Source organism: Mercenaria mercenaria, chromosome 10 (assembly GCF_021730395.1).
Source record: "Mercenaria mercenaria strain notata chromosome 10, MADL_Memer_1, whole genome shotgun sequence".
Classification (NCBI taxonomy): domain Eukaryota; kingdom Metazoa; phylum Mollusca; class Bivalvia; order Venerida; family Veneridae; genus Mercenaria; species Mercenaria mercenaria.
The window spans coordinates 18,771,913-18,787,492 of NC_069370.1; the positions used below are offsets into that span (position 1 = coordinate 18,771,913).

At 33.6% G+C, this 15,580-nt stretch overlaps 1 protein-coding gene across 1 annotated transcript in view; it reads right to left on the reverse strand.

Moving 5' to 3' along the window:
- LOC123559742 (synaptogenesis protein syg-2-like) overlaps nt 1–15,220 on the reverse strand; it is a 131,425-nt gene extending 116,205 nt beyond the window's left edge. The window contains exon 1 of the mRNA XM_045351798.2: nt 15,162–15,220. The gene's annotated coding sequence lies outside the window, so the exon portion shown is untranslated. The remainder of the gene's footprint in view (nt 1–15,161) is intronic.
- Nucleotides 15,221–15,580: the final 360 nt, after the last annotated feature.

A 15,580-nucleotide genomic window follows, 5' to 3' on the forward strand; every position in this document is an offset into this window, starting at 1 on the left:
TAACAAATAAAACAAATGGGCATGTCCTAGACTTACTAATCTATGAATCACGAGATAATAATTACATAAGAGACAAATTGTTATGGAATTATCTGTCATCTTACAGTACATTAGGAATATAAATTTACTCAGAGCAGATTCAGACAATGCACTGGCTACACAGTGGCAATATACCATCTAGCAATATTGATCCGCAAAACAAAAATTCCAAGACACCTTATCAGAATGGCCGAGTGTCTGCATTATCCCTCCAAAACTATATTTCAGTATTCAATAGTATTCCCACTATCACTGATGGAACATAGTAAAGGTACTTTTTCATCATTTAACAGTTAACTTGTTTTCATTGTAACACAGCGATTCTGTCCCAACCAGAATTTTTGCTAAACATAACAGAAAATTTAAAAGATCCTGTATTTTCGCGTACCCTGTAAAATTAAACATGCTGATTTACCATAATCATGTCAATTTCCTTTGGTATCAATATATATTATTGATAACTGAATAATGCAAATCTTAATTGAATTAAAATTGAGTCAGAAATCAAATAGCAGGTTTTAAGTCACATTAAAATTCAAATTAAACATTAATATATATAAATAGAAAAAAATAATATACTGACACAAAACAGTAAACAAACTTCCCATACACTGCCCAGCTATGACAATAACAAAAAGGTAAAAAAGACAATTTTTTCCTAGGGGGAAAAAAAAAAAATTAGATAACACTGATTAGATAGCGATATATTGGGATACTAAGTTCCATCTTTAGCTCATATATATGTAGAGCGTCGATCTACGGATCAATGGTGGGTCGCGAGATCGACTTAGGAACGGGCTTATATCTCCAAGACTAAATTGATAATGAATTGTGTCTGAAATCATTATTCAACCAACTCTGAATCAATTGGGTAAGTTGGCAGTTACTTAAAGAGAACAGTTTTATACTGGTACAGAATTCAGAAACACCTGTTAATGTTAACTGCCGGCCCCATGTTACATGACTGAAATACTTTAGAAAAACAGCATTAAACCCAAAACAACAAACAAAACTAGTCCATCTGCCACCTAATTTATACCCGCTGTTTACATACTGAAATAACTGTTGAAAAGCGATAAAAAACCCAAAACAAAAAAACCACTAGATGTATAAGTGCTCATAACTAAGTACTGCATAAAGAATTTAGTATAAAACTTTAAATAAAGAAAGTTTTGACTAAAGTGAAACACCTTGTCCCAGTAAAGAGCTGAGGCTGTTGTTGACTGCTAAACCACCTGGACAATACCATGACAACACACTGGCAATATGCCATTGTGTTTCAGAAAAAATTTTCCAGTTGACCTGTCTGTGCACTGACACTACAAGTACAACAACTGGAAAGTCCCAAAAAAAGCCGCTGTAGACATTTTTTATCCAGTGAGTTTCCATATTGACCATTTGCATACCATTTTTGTTGCCAGATAGATATTCAGAGTTTATTTCCAGATACCTCTAAAATAATTAGCTCCGTCATAATATTTTTTATATGAAAAATCAATGAAAAATATTGTTAAAACTTCATTACAAACATCACTGACAACAGACTAATATAAAACTGACATCAGGCTGAAGATTAAATTTTAACGGAGGTTCTGGTTTTCAGGTCAGGAAATCATCTGACAAGCACATGGACACATGATGGTTTTCAGTGTGCAACACAACTGATCAGATATAATTGTCAGATCTTGAAATAGCCTGGCAAGTAACGGAATTTTAGAGTATATTGACTGAAACACACTGTGACAAAAACTGACCAAACACTGACAATAGGGAAGGTGTTTACATAAAGGTCTGCACAACCTACTGCACAAAGTTTCCAAAATTATATAACTAAAGTTTTCAAGAAAATAAGACCTCCATATTAAAAACAAATTATCTGGTCAAAATGTAAAATGTCATGGTGGCTAAATTTCCATTGATTTTGGTCAAACAGCTAACCGTTCCCCCACAAATAATATCCCTAATATCAAAAAAGATTTAAAGTGCAAGGAGACACAGTAAAACGCGTTATGTGAGACAGGCCTATTCTGTGTCCCAAAATTATGCTGACCCTTCTCATTTTAAACTGATAATTTTTGTCCAAATTACACTCTTTTGCCAACTGAATTTTCACTATCCCCATTATGTAGGTAACCATGCCAGCAGGACATAATGAACTGTATAAGCTATCATCGTTTCAGCATCAATCCAAAAAATGTTTTAAATAGAATATAGTCTCACATTTCATATTTGACACCTTTGTGTGCATGGCACAAGTCACAACTTTGATTTTAGATTTTATACAAACAATTCAAATTAGTTTAGTCGCTGCGTATCGAAACGTTCCTCTGACATTATAATAAACTTACTCAAAAATCATACCTACTGTTCATATCATCATAATTTTCATGCAGATTTGAAAATCCCTTTGATTTTTTAAAAAACAGTCCCGCTTTCCTGATAAAACGGAGACAATAAAGCAGTTAGTATACCTCCTATCTTTTGCAATTAACAGAAAAACCTCTCGACATACGCAATGACAATGCTGACAACCATTAACTCGCAGAGGAGACCCCTATATCACCGATCATCACTACCTGTCACTCAATGCTATCTAACTTTATAAATAATGTATTTTTTACACACAAACTTCAATTTTTATCATTACAATTATAAACTGAGGTTTAATCCTTGATTATATATTCACTGCATAACATAAAATGCAATTCCCCTCGCTTAAACTGCCAACGAAAACCAACACGAAACAAAATACAATGTCATGTTAACATGGTTAATGCATTTTACTTGCACTTGTGATATGGTAGTATCTGGAAATGTGAAGCAAAGAATATGCCTACGCCTTATTCTCTATCAATATCATTTTACCATTACATAACAGGATACCAAAACAACTAGTATGTATTGCAATATGACACTCTGGGTCTGTGACGAGACCTTTTACTAAGAGACCCCACAACAATGACTGAGATTGATAGCTGCAGTCCATAAATTGACCAGAGAAGCTAAAAGTAGTACAGCCAACAGTGTGACAAACAATGAGGACACAGTCATACCATAATTCTGCAGTAGGTGTTGGGTTGGAGTGAGATGTGGCAGGGTGACCGAATATTTGGTTAAAATGATATGAAAGTCTCTTTAAGAATAACATAATTGTCCACAAAATACAGTATTTATCATTAATTTAACAGAAATTATTGGAGAGACAGATGATATATATCAATACACAACCAAAACTTTCTACCTCAAGGTCATTAGTTCTAAAGAAACTTCTGAGATATGCTGTAACTTCATATCAATTTCTGCAGCCTGAATTTTTGACAAATCATCAAACAGAAGACAAAATGACAGTTCTGTAACACCAATGTTTTTTTCCTTATATTCAGTAAAACTCAAATGTCAACTTGTATTCAAAATCTATAAAATCCATGAATAGAAATCATGTCCTATGAAATAGCTGTTTCAACCCAAACCACAAAATTAAGTGCCCGTGATATACATTCGAATTTTGTTCTCCTCAAATTCGATAAATCAAACAACACCCTATGCTCGAACCATTACCAGGTTCTGCACAATTCCTATATAATGTATATTGACCCAACCCTCGAGAACTAATTATTGTTTGCCTGTCCCCCGTTTGAGTCTCGTGAGGAAACGAAATATGACTGTTAATTGATATTACATGGGTACTCTCTAATAAACTAAGACAAATACAACAGATTAACAGATTTGTGGCCAACAATCACAGTCTATCCAAGACATAATATCATTATGTAAAGAAGTCTAAAACAAAATAAATAAGAACTGTAGAACTGTAACAAACCAATTACCCTCACAACTTTTTCTATTCCAGCCTGGTAATATGAATAGTTATATGAAAGACAAATAATAGGCAAAGGATGAACCATGTTATGTGACATTTTCTCTCATTTCAAAATCAATCGAAGGCATTCGTACAAATAAAACGAACATTTCAAACGAAGAAATACCACATAATTTGTAGACCATGAGCCCAGCTATTTACTATCACATAACAATGTAACCACATCAAATTCATCTTAAGATCCGAATCTATCTTTTATGGTCATTTATGTAATGTTTATAACAAATTCAATAGAAGACGCATAATCTTTCGTTTGCCAAAACGGTATTAAGATTTGCATGTTCATACCATGTTTGATTTTCTAATATGCAATAAAATCTATAAAAATTTCATCCTTATCAAATAAGCAAGGGATTATTGTCAAAGACGACGAAGATTTCATACATGTTAATTGCTCACAGCCACAGAGCAGTATAAATGAAAATAAATCGACAAAGATGTTAATCTAAAATCTCACCCTTGGTATTTGGTCCCAACAATTACATTTTGTTGTAATAGCAAACCAAAAAAGAATATGAAAACTGGCGTGAATAAATTAATCAAAATAAATGAGCAGTGGGTTTCATAATACTGGTAACTGGCTTGTATGTCTATATGACTACGTAAAAACATCAAATCGCTAAAAGCTAAGTTCGCAGAACCGTGAAAAACACCCATAAATGCCTGTCATTCAATAAACGCTGGTGCCCCCGGTGTGGCATCCAAGTCGATACAAATGCATCTAAGTCCAAAACGTAGTCAATAGGTCAAAATGAGGTCATAGATGTTAGTGAAGATGAGGAATGTCACAGGTAACCACTGCATAAGTTAATCAAGTCATTAATAGTAAGTGTGAACCAATGCAGAAGAACCGTTCCTCTCCTTTGGTGATAACCAAGAAGAATGGCCCATACAAAGCCACCTAAGTCCAAAACGAGGTCAAGGTCAAACTGAAAAGGTCAGTGATGATGTGTTGAAGATAGAGAAAGGTCACAGGTTACATCAGCATGAGTACCAATTTCATTCTAGTAAGTGGGTAATGATATGCTAACACAAATGGTCCGATTAGGTTAACCAAGAATGGCCCATACAAATCATCCAAGTCCAAAACGAGGTCTAATAGGACAAGATCCAACACAGAGGTCAGTGCCGTAAGTAGATGAGGAATGGTCACAGGTTTACATCTGCACAAGTAATCAAGTTGTTCGAGTTAGGGGTATAGATGCAAGACGAAAGGACCAATTTGATTAACCTCGTATGGACGGACAGACAGATGGACGAACGGACAGGCCATTCACTATATGCCTCCCGCATCAGTAGATGCCGGGGGCATATAAAGGGCATTAAGTGATTCACAGAAGCTGAAAATGGGACATAATTAAATTTTTTGCTAAAATGTAAGCCAGAGTTATGAAACTTGCCATGTGAGATCATGTCATGATGCCAAAAATGTGTGGAAGGTCTGAAAACATTTGGTCAAGCATTTCCTGAGAAACATTCATAGGTGCGAAACTGTCAAAATTTCTGTTAAAAAGGGGCAAAATTCTGACAAAATAAAAGCTAGAGTTATGTAACTTGTCCTGGGAGGTCATCTCATGATACCAAAGACAATTGAAGTTTGAAGCATTTGGCATAGCAAGTTTCGTGAGAAACCAACTTACATGTAAACATATCCCCCCCCCCTGGGTGACGATTCAGAATGCCAACGAAAGGCAAGAAAACTAATTAAGCACTTACAATTTTGAAAAATTTCAAAAAGTCCAAGCTATAAATTGGTTAATTATTCTTAATCACCAAAAAAAGTTATCGAATTATATCGCAAATATGACAGCACAATATTTTACAATAGCCAAAACAGAGACGTCTTAAACACCCTTAACATGACAATAAATGGGATAACTTTTATGATAATCAAATTGGTATCAGTCTCCAAGTCCTCACAAACTTGCTCCCACTACTCCCTGCGGTGCAATGATTTTGCACATTGTTGCAAAGATAATTGGTCTCTTTTCTTCTCAAAATCAATCATGTCCTTGTTAATCCTTCCTTTAATTGCCGTCGAGGTAGAAAAATGCAAACAAATGCAATTTTATAGCGGGGATTCCAATATCAATTTAAACGTCAATCGGATTTTTTTGACCCCTAACAGCCTTAAAATTTAATTGGGTCGTTGGGTCTGCAAATTTTAACATAACCACATTACAATAAAGCTAAAAAAACAAAGATTACAAAGGAATTTGTGATTTAAATGCAGCTTCTCTAATGTCGTGAGATATCGTAGTTAGCAAACATGAATATGGTGACACTATTTCCATGTTTAATCCCCCATAGACTGCTCACACATTATTTTTTAAGAATAACGATCTGGCTTCAACAATTAGGCAAATTGTGTTTTACAAGGTGACAGTAAGAACAATTTCATGTTCCCTTAGGCATACAACATTAACAGGGGGGCCGAAAAAAAAATGAAATGATTAATCATGTTATTCAGATCCAATGATGGTATTTAAAGCGAAGAAAATGTTTTGGTTTGTCACACCAGCATAACTAAGGTCATCTGCATTTACCACTCCCTCCTCCCAACAAATTTCTTTCTTTAAATTACTGCATTAAATGGCCAGCCCTACTTTAAGCAGTCAGCAGCAACTACTTTTTTTTTGTCAAATGAATCTTCTGACCCCGTTTAACGGTCACACTACACCTAAACTCTTCTCAATTTTTAAAGTACCGAAAGTATCCCGCCATCAGTAATAGCTGAGAAGTAGTAACTCCATATGTTAAGACATATATTATAGATATGTAATTCTAGAATCCACAAAAAAAATTCCTACACCTGAAAAAATCAACTTAACCAGCGTTAAAGATGGTCACCTGTCATACGTCAGCCGATAACAAACTTTTCCCTGACTGGATACCTGCACACAGGTTTATTTTTACCCTGTAAAAAAAACGTTTATCTAAATAAACATCAAATTCCCTTCTTAGAATAAATTTTTTTACTGTGCTAAATATTACAAAATTATATAACTGAATAAAATACTTAAACTTCTAAGTTGATATCATTACTTTTTCATCAAGCGAATGGGTTTATTGATATTATTTATTCTTTTTGGTAAATATAAATTAATTACAGAAAAAAGGATCTCTTACAAACCAAAAGTAATGCGTAAAATTGAATGACCACGAAAAGAACCGTAACGCCACACTCACTAACCCCAAACCCCCCCACATAAATATTAAATACCAGAAAATAAGAAAAAAATCTACAGCCCGTTACAACCTTACACAGTACAACATATACTGTAAAATTATAAATCACAACCTAAATATAGTTGGCAGTTATAAAAACAAAAGTGAAAAACCCAATAACCACAGACCAGATAAACCCCAAGTCACTTACCAACAATGATACCTAAACACAAGATAATAAAAATAAAATCAAATAAAGAGTATGAAAGCCCACGAGCGAAAACTCTCTAAGCCAAATCATCCATTGAAACAATGCATAAAACACCATAAGATTTCAAAATCATAGCACACTGCTAAACCCAAAGCACTCAAGTGAAAAGGAAACCAAAGATGGAGCTACACCTCAAACAATTATTATAATTTAAGTATAAAACAATATATATAAGACCAACATATAAACTGTTGTAAAATAAAACTAATAAAAAATGTGGAAAAAATCTGTAATCTGTAAGACACTACCAGCATCCTAAAAGTAAGTGACAAGCAATCAAAATCTTTTTTCAAACGCAAGGTCAATGGGCCTTGTTAGACCTTTGTGACATACATATCCACATCCCTACATACGCACAGTCATATCAATCTAGGATGCCGAGCCAGCAACAGAAACTGTAACTGACTGTAAGAGCAAAAGGTTCCCCAAACAACAACTGTACCTGGGGGGGTCGTCGAAGTCAGACCAAGAAATGTAAAAATTAACAACAATACTAACACAACATGGAACAATAAAAACAAACTTATTAAAACAAGAAAAAAGGATGCCCACAAGAACTAAAGATTACTTATTACTGATACTGAACCAAGTTCCAGAAAGAAAATGAAAATCTATGAAACTGAAACAAATTCCAAAACAGGAAGATATTTTACCATACACGCTGTAACCATGAAATAGCCAGTTTGATTAAACTGTATACAGTTCGTCAACAAATTGATCCCTGATATTTAGTTCATGACCCCCATTGTGGCCTCGGATCTTCCTGACATACCTCTGGAACAGAAACAAAACAGACGAATCGCCCCATATACGAAAATCTTGCTTCTTCCGAATGATGGCTGCCAGCAAATGAAACCCCAATCTCATCAAGGCAGTCAAATTGCAGAGTGTCAAACAGATGAATGTTAACGTACACTATCAAAATCTAGTCTGGACACACAAGATTCCCAAACTCGTCTAAATAAACGATACTTCGAAAAATACGAGGGCCCGTAATTATAATGACTGGTGCATTAAAAACGTTACATAATAACCAAGATTTATGTAAAATTGATAAGTCTTTCCTGAAGTAATTTCAGGGTTGTAACCCGTGCGTTTATTTCGCTGTTATATCAGATGACGGGAAATAAAAGGTTTACCACATAAAAAAGATGCATAATAATCTATTCTCTTCCAAAAGGGTAACAGTACTAAACTGTCATGTGTTTTCCTGACCTTAAAGATCAAAATGCTCATTATATCATTTCAAATGATCAAATCGCTCACGGCAACTGTTCGAGCATTCAATTTCTTTACTCTCAGCAAAAAACGTACCATTTCATTACAATGTCAATACAGTAAAAACCAACTCATTCAATTAGTTTTAATGACATCCAAAACGGTTTTTGTCCGAAAGATATCTTTTCTCACACAGGAGTTGCTATCTCGAAATATTTCCAAAACTATAGCAAAACGTTACATTTTAATATCATCTGCATTTAAGCCCATTTCGTAACAATCTTTTGTGACAAAGGTTTTTTCAATTAAGGCCTGGAAATGGAAAACATAGCCGATGGCGGGGACGTCCTGTTGAAACAGACAGGCTTTGTATACTGAAATTGACACAAGAGGAAATAATCCGAAGCTTCAAAAAAATTCTGAAAGAGCAACGGCTCGGGTCATTATGATCTTAGGGCAATACTTTGAACTTGCAGCAATAGAATCTAAAAGGATTGATTTTCATAATTCAATAATATGGAAATCTGTGAGTCAGTGGTGGTTAAGAATCGCCAAGTTGGGACTGTATGACAGCTTATAAAACAAGTCTGATTGATATGTAAATAAGATAAAAGTATCTTGGGATGTTTTCAGTTTCTCCAGTCATGAACTGCCAGTTGTCTTCATTCAACTAATTTATACACCTGATAAAAATATCTTTGCACTCGGAATTATCTCCCTTTAGCTTTCTATTTGTTCGGGGTTTTATTCTTAAATTAGATTTAATCAGGGTTCCCAAACTGTGCAGTCATCAAAAATGTCTTTTCAGCAATCATCAACTACTACATTTTATTAAGTCACGTACTTATGCGAACCAGTAAAACTTTTGAGTTCAATGCACAGGAAACAAGTGTACAGAAGGTAGGAATTCTAAGGAATCCTGAAGGAAGATTCCAAATGCCTGATAAGGCATTACTAAAGAAATAGAAAAGTATCTGGGTAATATGAATCAACCATTCACATGCCAGCAAGACCACTTCTTCACAAGACAGAAATTAACCCCTAGTGAGGTTTGATCCTCAGTAGCGTGAGGTAAGTGATCTTTATACAAATCTAGATCTACCATTGCTTTATTTGAACTATTTGAAAAGTTAGCACTTTCTACAGTTCTGATATCTGTTACAAGATAATTTCTGATTCTAACAGAATATTAATGGCGCTTGAATTACTTTTTTATTTCCAACTTAGAGCAGATTTTATCTGGCACTTCTAGTCATGCTTTCAACTTGTTTTCAATAGCAGTTTGCTTATCTAACGGCAATCATAAAGAAAATCAATGCACAATGTAATTTCAATTATCTCCCTTTTAATCTCTTCAACAGATAATTATGGAAAATAATTGTTCTTTTGACATACTGCAATAACTGCTCTACTCCATCTGTTTATAACATTCTACCATTATTATTGCTTTTTAGCCTTGCTATACAGTTAAACCTCAGCTCTTCCAGTTGTCTATAGTAAAACATTTGTTCTATTTCAACAGGACTGGTCTTAAAAAAGGTGCATTCAGGTATGTTTTTCATGAAACAGATTCAAAATTTATTAACACTACAGTCCAACTTCGTTCACTAAAACTTGGATAATTCGAACACTACCCTTTGCTCGAATTCATCGCAAAATCACTACATGTATATTTCTTTCAAACTACCGATAACATGAGCAAATTTTGCTGGTCCTGTGGAGTTCCAACCAAAGACGAAGTTCTACTGTATTTTAATCAACATAAAGATTTTTTTTATTGCATGGAAGTTTGCATTGACATATTCTATATGACTATTTGTGAAGTTGCGAGAACATAATTATCAAGAATTTGCTCTTCAACACGTTATTTTCTTTAACTTCTACCCTGCTAAATTTCTAAAATGAACTGGTCCAGTATTCAATTTCGACAGTACAATTTAGTCACACAGTAAATTATTCTTTTTTTTTTTTTAGTTTAATGTCAAAGACAAATGATTTCAGACACAATGTTTATAATCAGATCTCTGCAAAGAATATACACCTTGCCTGAGGATCAAACTCACATCCCCGCTATCTGTAGTTCTGCACCCACTTGGGTTGAGCTAACGGGCCAGCTAATAACCAATGATCCAATACTGAACAAAATTTTGGCTAGTACAATAAAGGTACTCATAATAAATTAAATTAAGTCATTCAAAGCCACAATTTTATCAGCAAGTTTAATGATCACCATAAAAAGTAATGGGGAGGGAATAGAACTAAACTTAAAATAACACCACTTATCCTTTAAAGGCATTATAGCTTCATCATACATTTTTACAGCGAAACTTAAATTTTAACAACACAAATTAATTTTGATCCACAGATCACCTACCTAAATTGATACATGAATAAATATAAACTTCTTCTATCAGATACAATGCCTTTAAGGTTTTTTTCGTACCTAACAAAAAAGAGCGAGGGTATAAATTTCACACCATCTTTATAACATTATGATGTTATCTTTTATAATAATAAAATACTCAGCATGACTTTGCGTTGTATTACCTATTTCCAAATTCACGTCTAAATTACGGGGTATCGCGTTAATGTCATTTTTTTTTTTTGTAATGCATTTAAAATGAAATTTACCCTATTATTAAATAAAGAATTAATCTCCGTACAACATCCTTTTATCCCCGAGGCCTGAAATTCGATGTAGAGAAAAACGAAGCAAAATGGTACATAACAGTAAGGTATCTTTCAAACTTGCATGAAAATGATTGACGGTCATCAAGCCTGCGCCATTAAAAACATACAAGTTTCAAGAATCTGGCACCGGGAACACAATAAATCATTGTAAACATAACTTTAATAAAGTTTTTAAAAGCAACCATTAAAGCATGCCTAAGATAACATAAAATGATGTTTACAATTAAATTGATTATAATTTATGTAATTAATGTAACATTTAATATTAATGCACTGATTAAGTTCAATTGTTTATTGCCCATGGCTGCATACATTTAAATTCCCATTTTAAAATCTTTAGTTTTCTTAATCATTTTGGACCAATTTAATATTATTTCTATTTTTTTTTGCAATAGCCTTTACAAAGAATATGTCATTTTTTGAGCCTGAAAATGTTCAAGTTACATCTATAATAAATTACCTCCCTTTATCAAAATATCTATGTAAATTATCTCATTTCATTATTTTAAGTTTTGGATACTGGAACTTCTAGATGTATTTTAAAAAAGAGCAGTAACAGTTATACATTCTTCAAACTGCTTTTACTTATCACTCACTAAATAATTCGATCTGCGAAAAAAAGAAAACAAGATTATTTCAGTTTCCATAGGAGGTTAGTATCTGCCACAGAATAATTTCTTAAAGCTTCCCAGACTGGCCAGGGAGCCTTCAGATAATGGTGTAAAATAAATAGGGTTTTGTATTTTAAGCTGAGAGGGATATACAACAATTACATCAAATGAGTTGATCGATACAGGAAACATTATCTAAACACTATATATCAAATAGGAAGGTAAAATATAATAGACCCATACAAAATGAAGAGCTATATCAACAGTTTATCTGAAGAACAAGTAACTAGAACCCCGAAATTCATTTAATGAAAAGTTTTAGGCAGCCAATGGTCATTAACGCTTCTCTTGCTTATTCATAGAGGATGTAAGAAATGTCCGTCAGTCAGTCTGTTTCAGCCAATTCCAAATTTTTACATTGTTATTTCTTTGTTAGGTAATTGCTATAGCACTGTTTTTAAACAATGAATGAATTACACATGATTGTAATTTTAAGTCAACTAAGCCGAGAGTTTCTAGAATTCATATATACTACTACTAACTTCATAAATTTTGTAGAGTTTTCCACAAGTTACTGACAACTTTGCCACATGAATCATCCATAGTAGGTAGCATATTAATGACTTCAGAGTTATTGTTTTAAGTAAAACTGTCAGGGAACATAATACTATTCACCTCGCCAAAGAACTGAACTCATGACCTCTAGGTATGGTAACCATTCTTTCTCCCCATTCCTTGGCCCTCTGAACAAACAGCCTATGTTTTTGAGAGTCAGACTGCTGCAAGTAAAGTTATAAGAGAGATTTAATAGTACCTTGTGTTTGTGTTAAACCCTTATCATTCTGGACAACCTGGATCTGCCATTGTGACCAAAGTAGATCATGAATCCTCCAGCTACATCCCTCAATCTGATCAAGACCCGCACAGTTCGCCAATCAGTCAGTATCTTATAGGTAATCACCCTAATTAACAGTGAATGGTATGTCCAAAAATAAATATTACAATTTCAATACAGAAATTTTTTGCATGGTAAAGCTTAACCATTTGATTTTCATTCATTCACGTTTTTGACATTTTTGGAAAGAAAAACCCCATTGAAACTTTGGTTTTTCAACTAAGTATTAATATGCAGACCAAATCTGTCTCCTATTAAGTGAATAGGAAATCTACATAGCCTCTGCAAGGAGAACATTTGTTGCAGAAAGACAACACCTAGGGTACAAAAGAGCATGTTATAATCTCCCATTAAGTGATGAACCATGCAACAGAATCTGACAAAGCTTGACATTAAAAACCATAAACGTGAAAAAATCAATACGCCAACCCTTTGATCATTCCATCTACAAGTAACCTTTTCAGTCCATCGGTCCTGCCATATAAAATCTCCTTTGCTTTCTTTAACCACAATCCCGAAAAAGTGATAATTCAAAATAAAAAAAAAACGTCTCATCCGGACACAAAAATAAATAACAAGTCCTGTCTATAAAAGGAGAAAAAGATGATATGGTTCAGTACATCTGAACAACTTTTTTGTCTTCGAAGACAGGACCTCATAAATCACCAGTATCGTGATGCAACCCAAAGAGACCAAGATAAGGAGAAGAAAAAGGGTGAGCAACCAATAACTTAAACCAAGACGTCAAAGAAACATATCTTGAACCTCCACACATCAAACACTGAATATAATTATCTTCAATTAAAGTAGAAGAATAAAGTTCATAATACAATATTTCACTGACTCAAATACATATAAAATAATAATTGAGCCACGCCAAGATAACACCAACATAGTGCAAATGTCGGAATGTACCCAGCATTGATCCAGATTAGCCCGTGGGCACATCAAGCAGTCCCTGGTCAGGATCCAATGCTTTAATCTATATAATGGTTTCTCTAATTGCCATAGGCAATGAAAGCGAACAGCAGGATCCTGACAAGACTGTGCAGATGCGCAGGCTGGTCTGGATCCATGTGTCGCCAAATGCGCTAAGTTGTTTCTCATGCGTGGCTCATTATGATTTATGTGGGGTTAGTTTTAGAGCCGATGCATGACTAATAACAAATGCACAAAAATTTAAATCCCACCAAGTTTAAAATTCAAACTCTTTAATGCATGGAGCTAAAAATTAAAGTTCCAACTTAACTTGCAATTTTGGCAGCATCCAAAAAAAGTAATGCACCGTAAATGGGGTATCAATTTGGGGGCCAAAAGACAACTTTTGAGTCTGTTTGAGACAAATCTGAAAGCATGAAATAAAAACGTAAATTTGTCTGTTACACAATATAAATTTAGTAAATTTAAATAGCCTAAACAAAATATAAACACTTGAACAAAGTTCTTAAATAATGTTTTAAAGGCGAGAGGTATTAAACAAAATTTAATTACTATACCAGTATTCGCTTCTATCTTTTTTTTGTCACTGCTGAATAACGTGAACTGTACAAATTATGAAGGATATTCCGTATTAAGCAAAATTAATTCATGAAAAACCAAACCCTAGCAAAACATAAAGAAAAGAACAAATATAAATTGCAAGATTATGAAATGATTTTTAAACATCAATATACCTAATGTGGAGCCTGTTAAATAAAGTCATTCCTTACTTATCAGGGGTGGCTAAATCAGTTGCTCAGATTGTCCCAGTGAGTACATACAGACAAGTTGAATTTTACAAGATTTTAGTATATAACCATTATAAAAACAGGAGTAAAATAACTCTTGGCAAAAACGAACAAGTACGTCAAAATCAGATTTTGCCATCTTTTGTTGTTGTTTTTTATTGAAACTTAAGCATGACCAAGACTTTAATAACTGTATCCAGTATTCAAAACAACTTCTCTGTTTCATTTAACACTTCTTCCTAAAAGTTTTGTCAAGTAATTTATACTTTTTCAACTGGCATGACATATGCACTTAAACAACAAACGTCTGCAAAACAACATGCATATATATTTCCATTTTCCATAAAAGATGTTACAAACTTGTTCATGAAACTGTAATTTTAAAACAAACATTAGTTCAAATATCTTAAAATAAACACCAAAAAACATCCACAAAAGAAGGATGCAATTTTGGTAATCTTTTTTTTTTGCACTTTCGAATAGATCATAAGAAAATTCTGTCTGTCAACAAGATTAAATTTTATATTTTTTCTTTTTCCAATTCATTAAAGAATAGTTGAATTAATCTTAAACCTCTATACTGCCCCCTTTGCAAATATCGCTAAACTATTTACACAACTAGCCTACACTACATCGAATATAAAAAAAAATCTTTGCTTACCTTTTTAGTAAAACTGTCTTTTATGTCCATTTCAATAGTCAGTACCTATATTTGCTAAAAGATTGCTTGCAACTATTTTAATTTTCTTTCTACTCCCTCTCCTCTTTCTTTACAATTCCTATGAGAAACAAATAAAATCGTCCTTTAAAAATCCCCCTATCAACTTATCACACCATAAAGCAGCTATCCACGGTAAGCAAATGTTATTCTCTAATATTAAATATTCACTACCCGCTATAAATGAAAATTGTACAGCAATTTCAATTGTTCGAAATTATCTTCACATCCACTATTCAAAGTTATTTACTTTTAAACACTCACACTCGATGACAGCTACTTCTGACTGTGATCGACTACAAAGAAAAAATTCTACGTCCCTTCTACAAATACTCTGTATATAGTAATACTTAGCCTCTAAC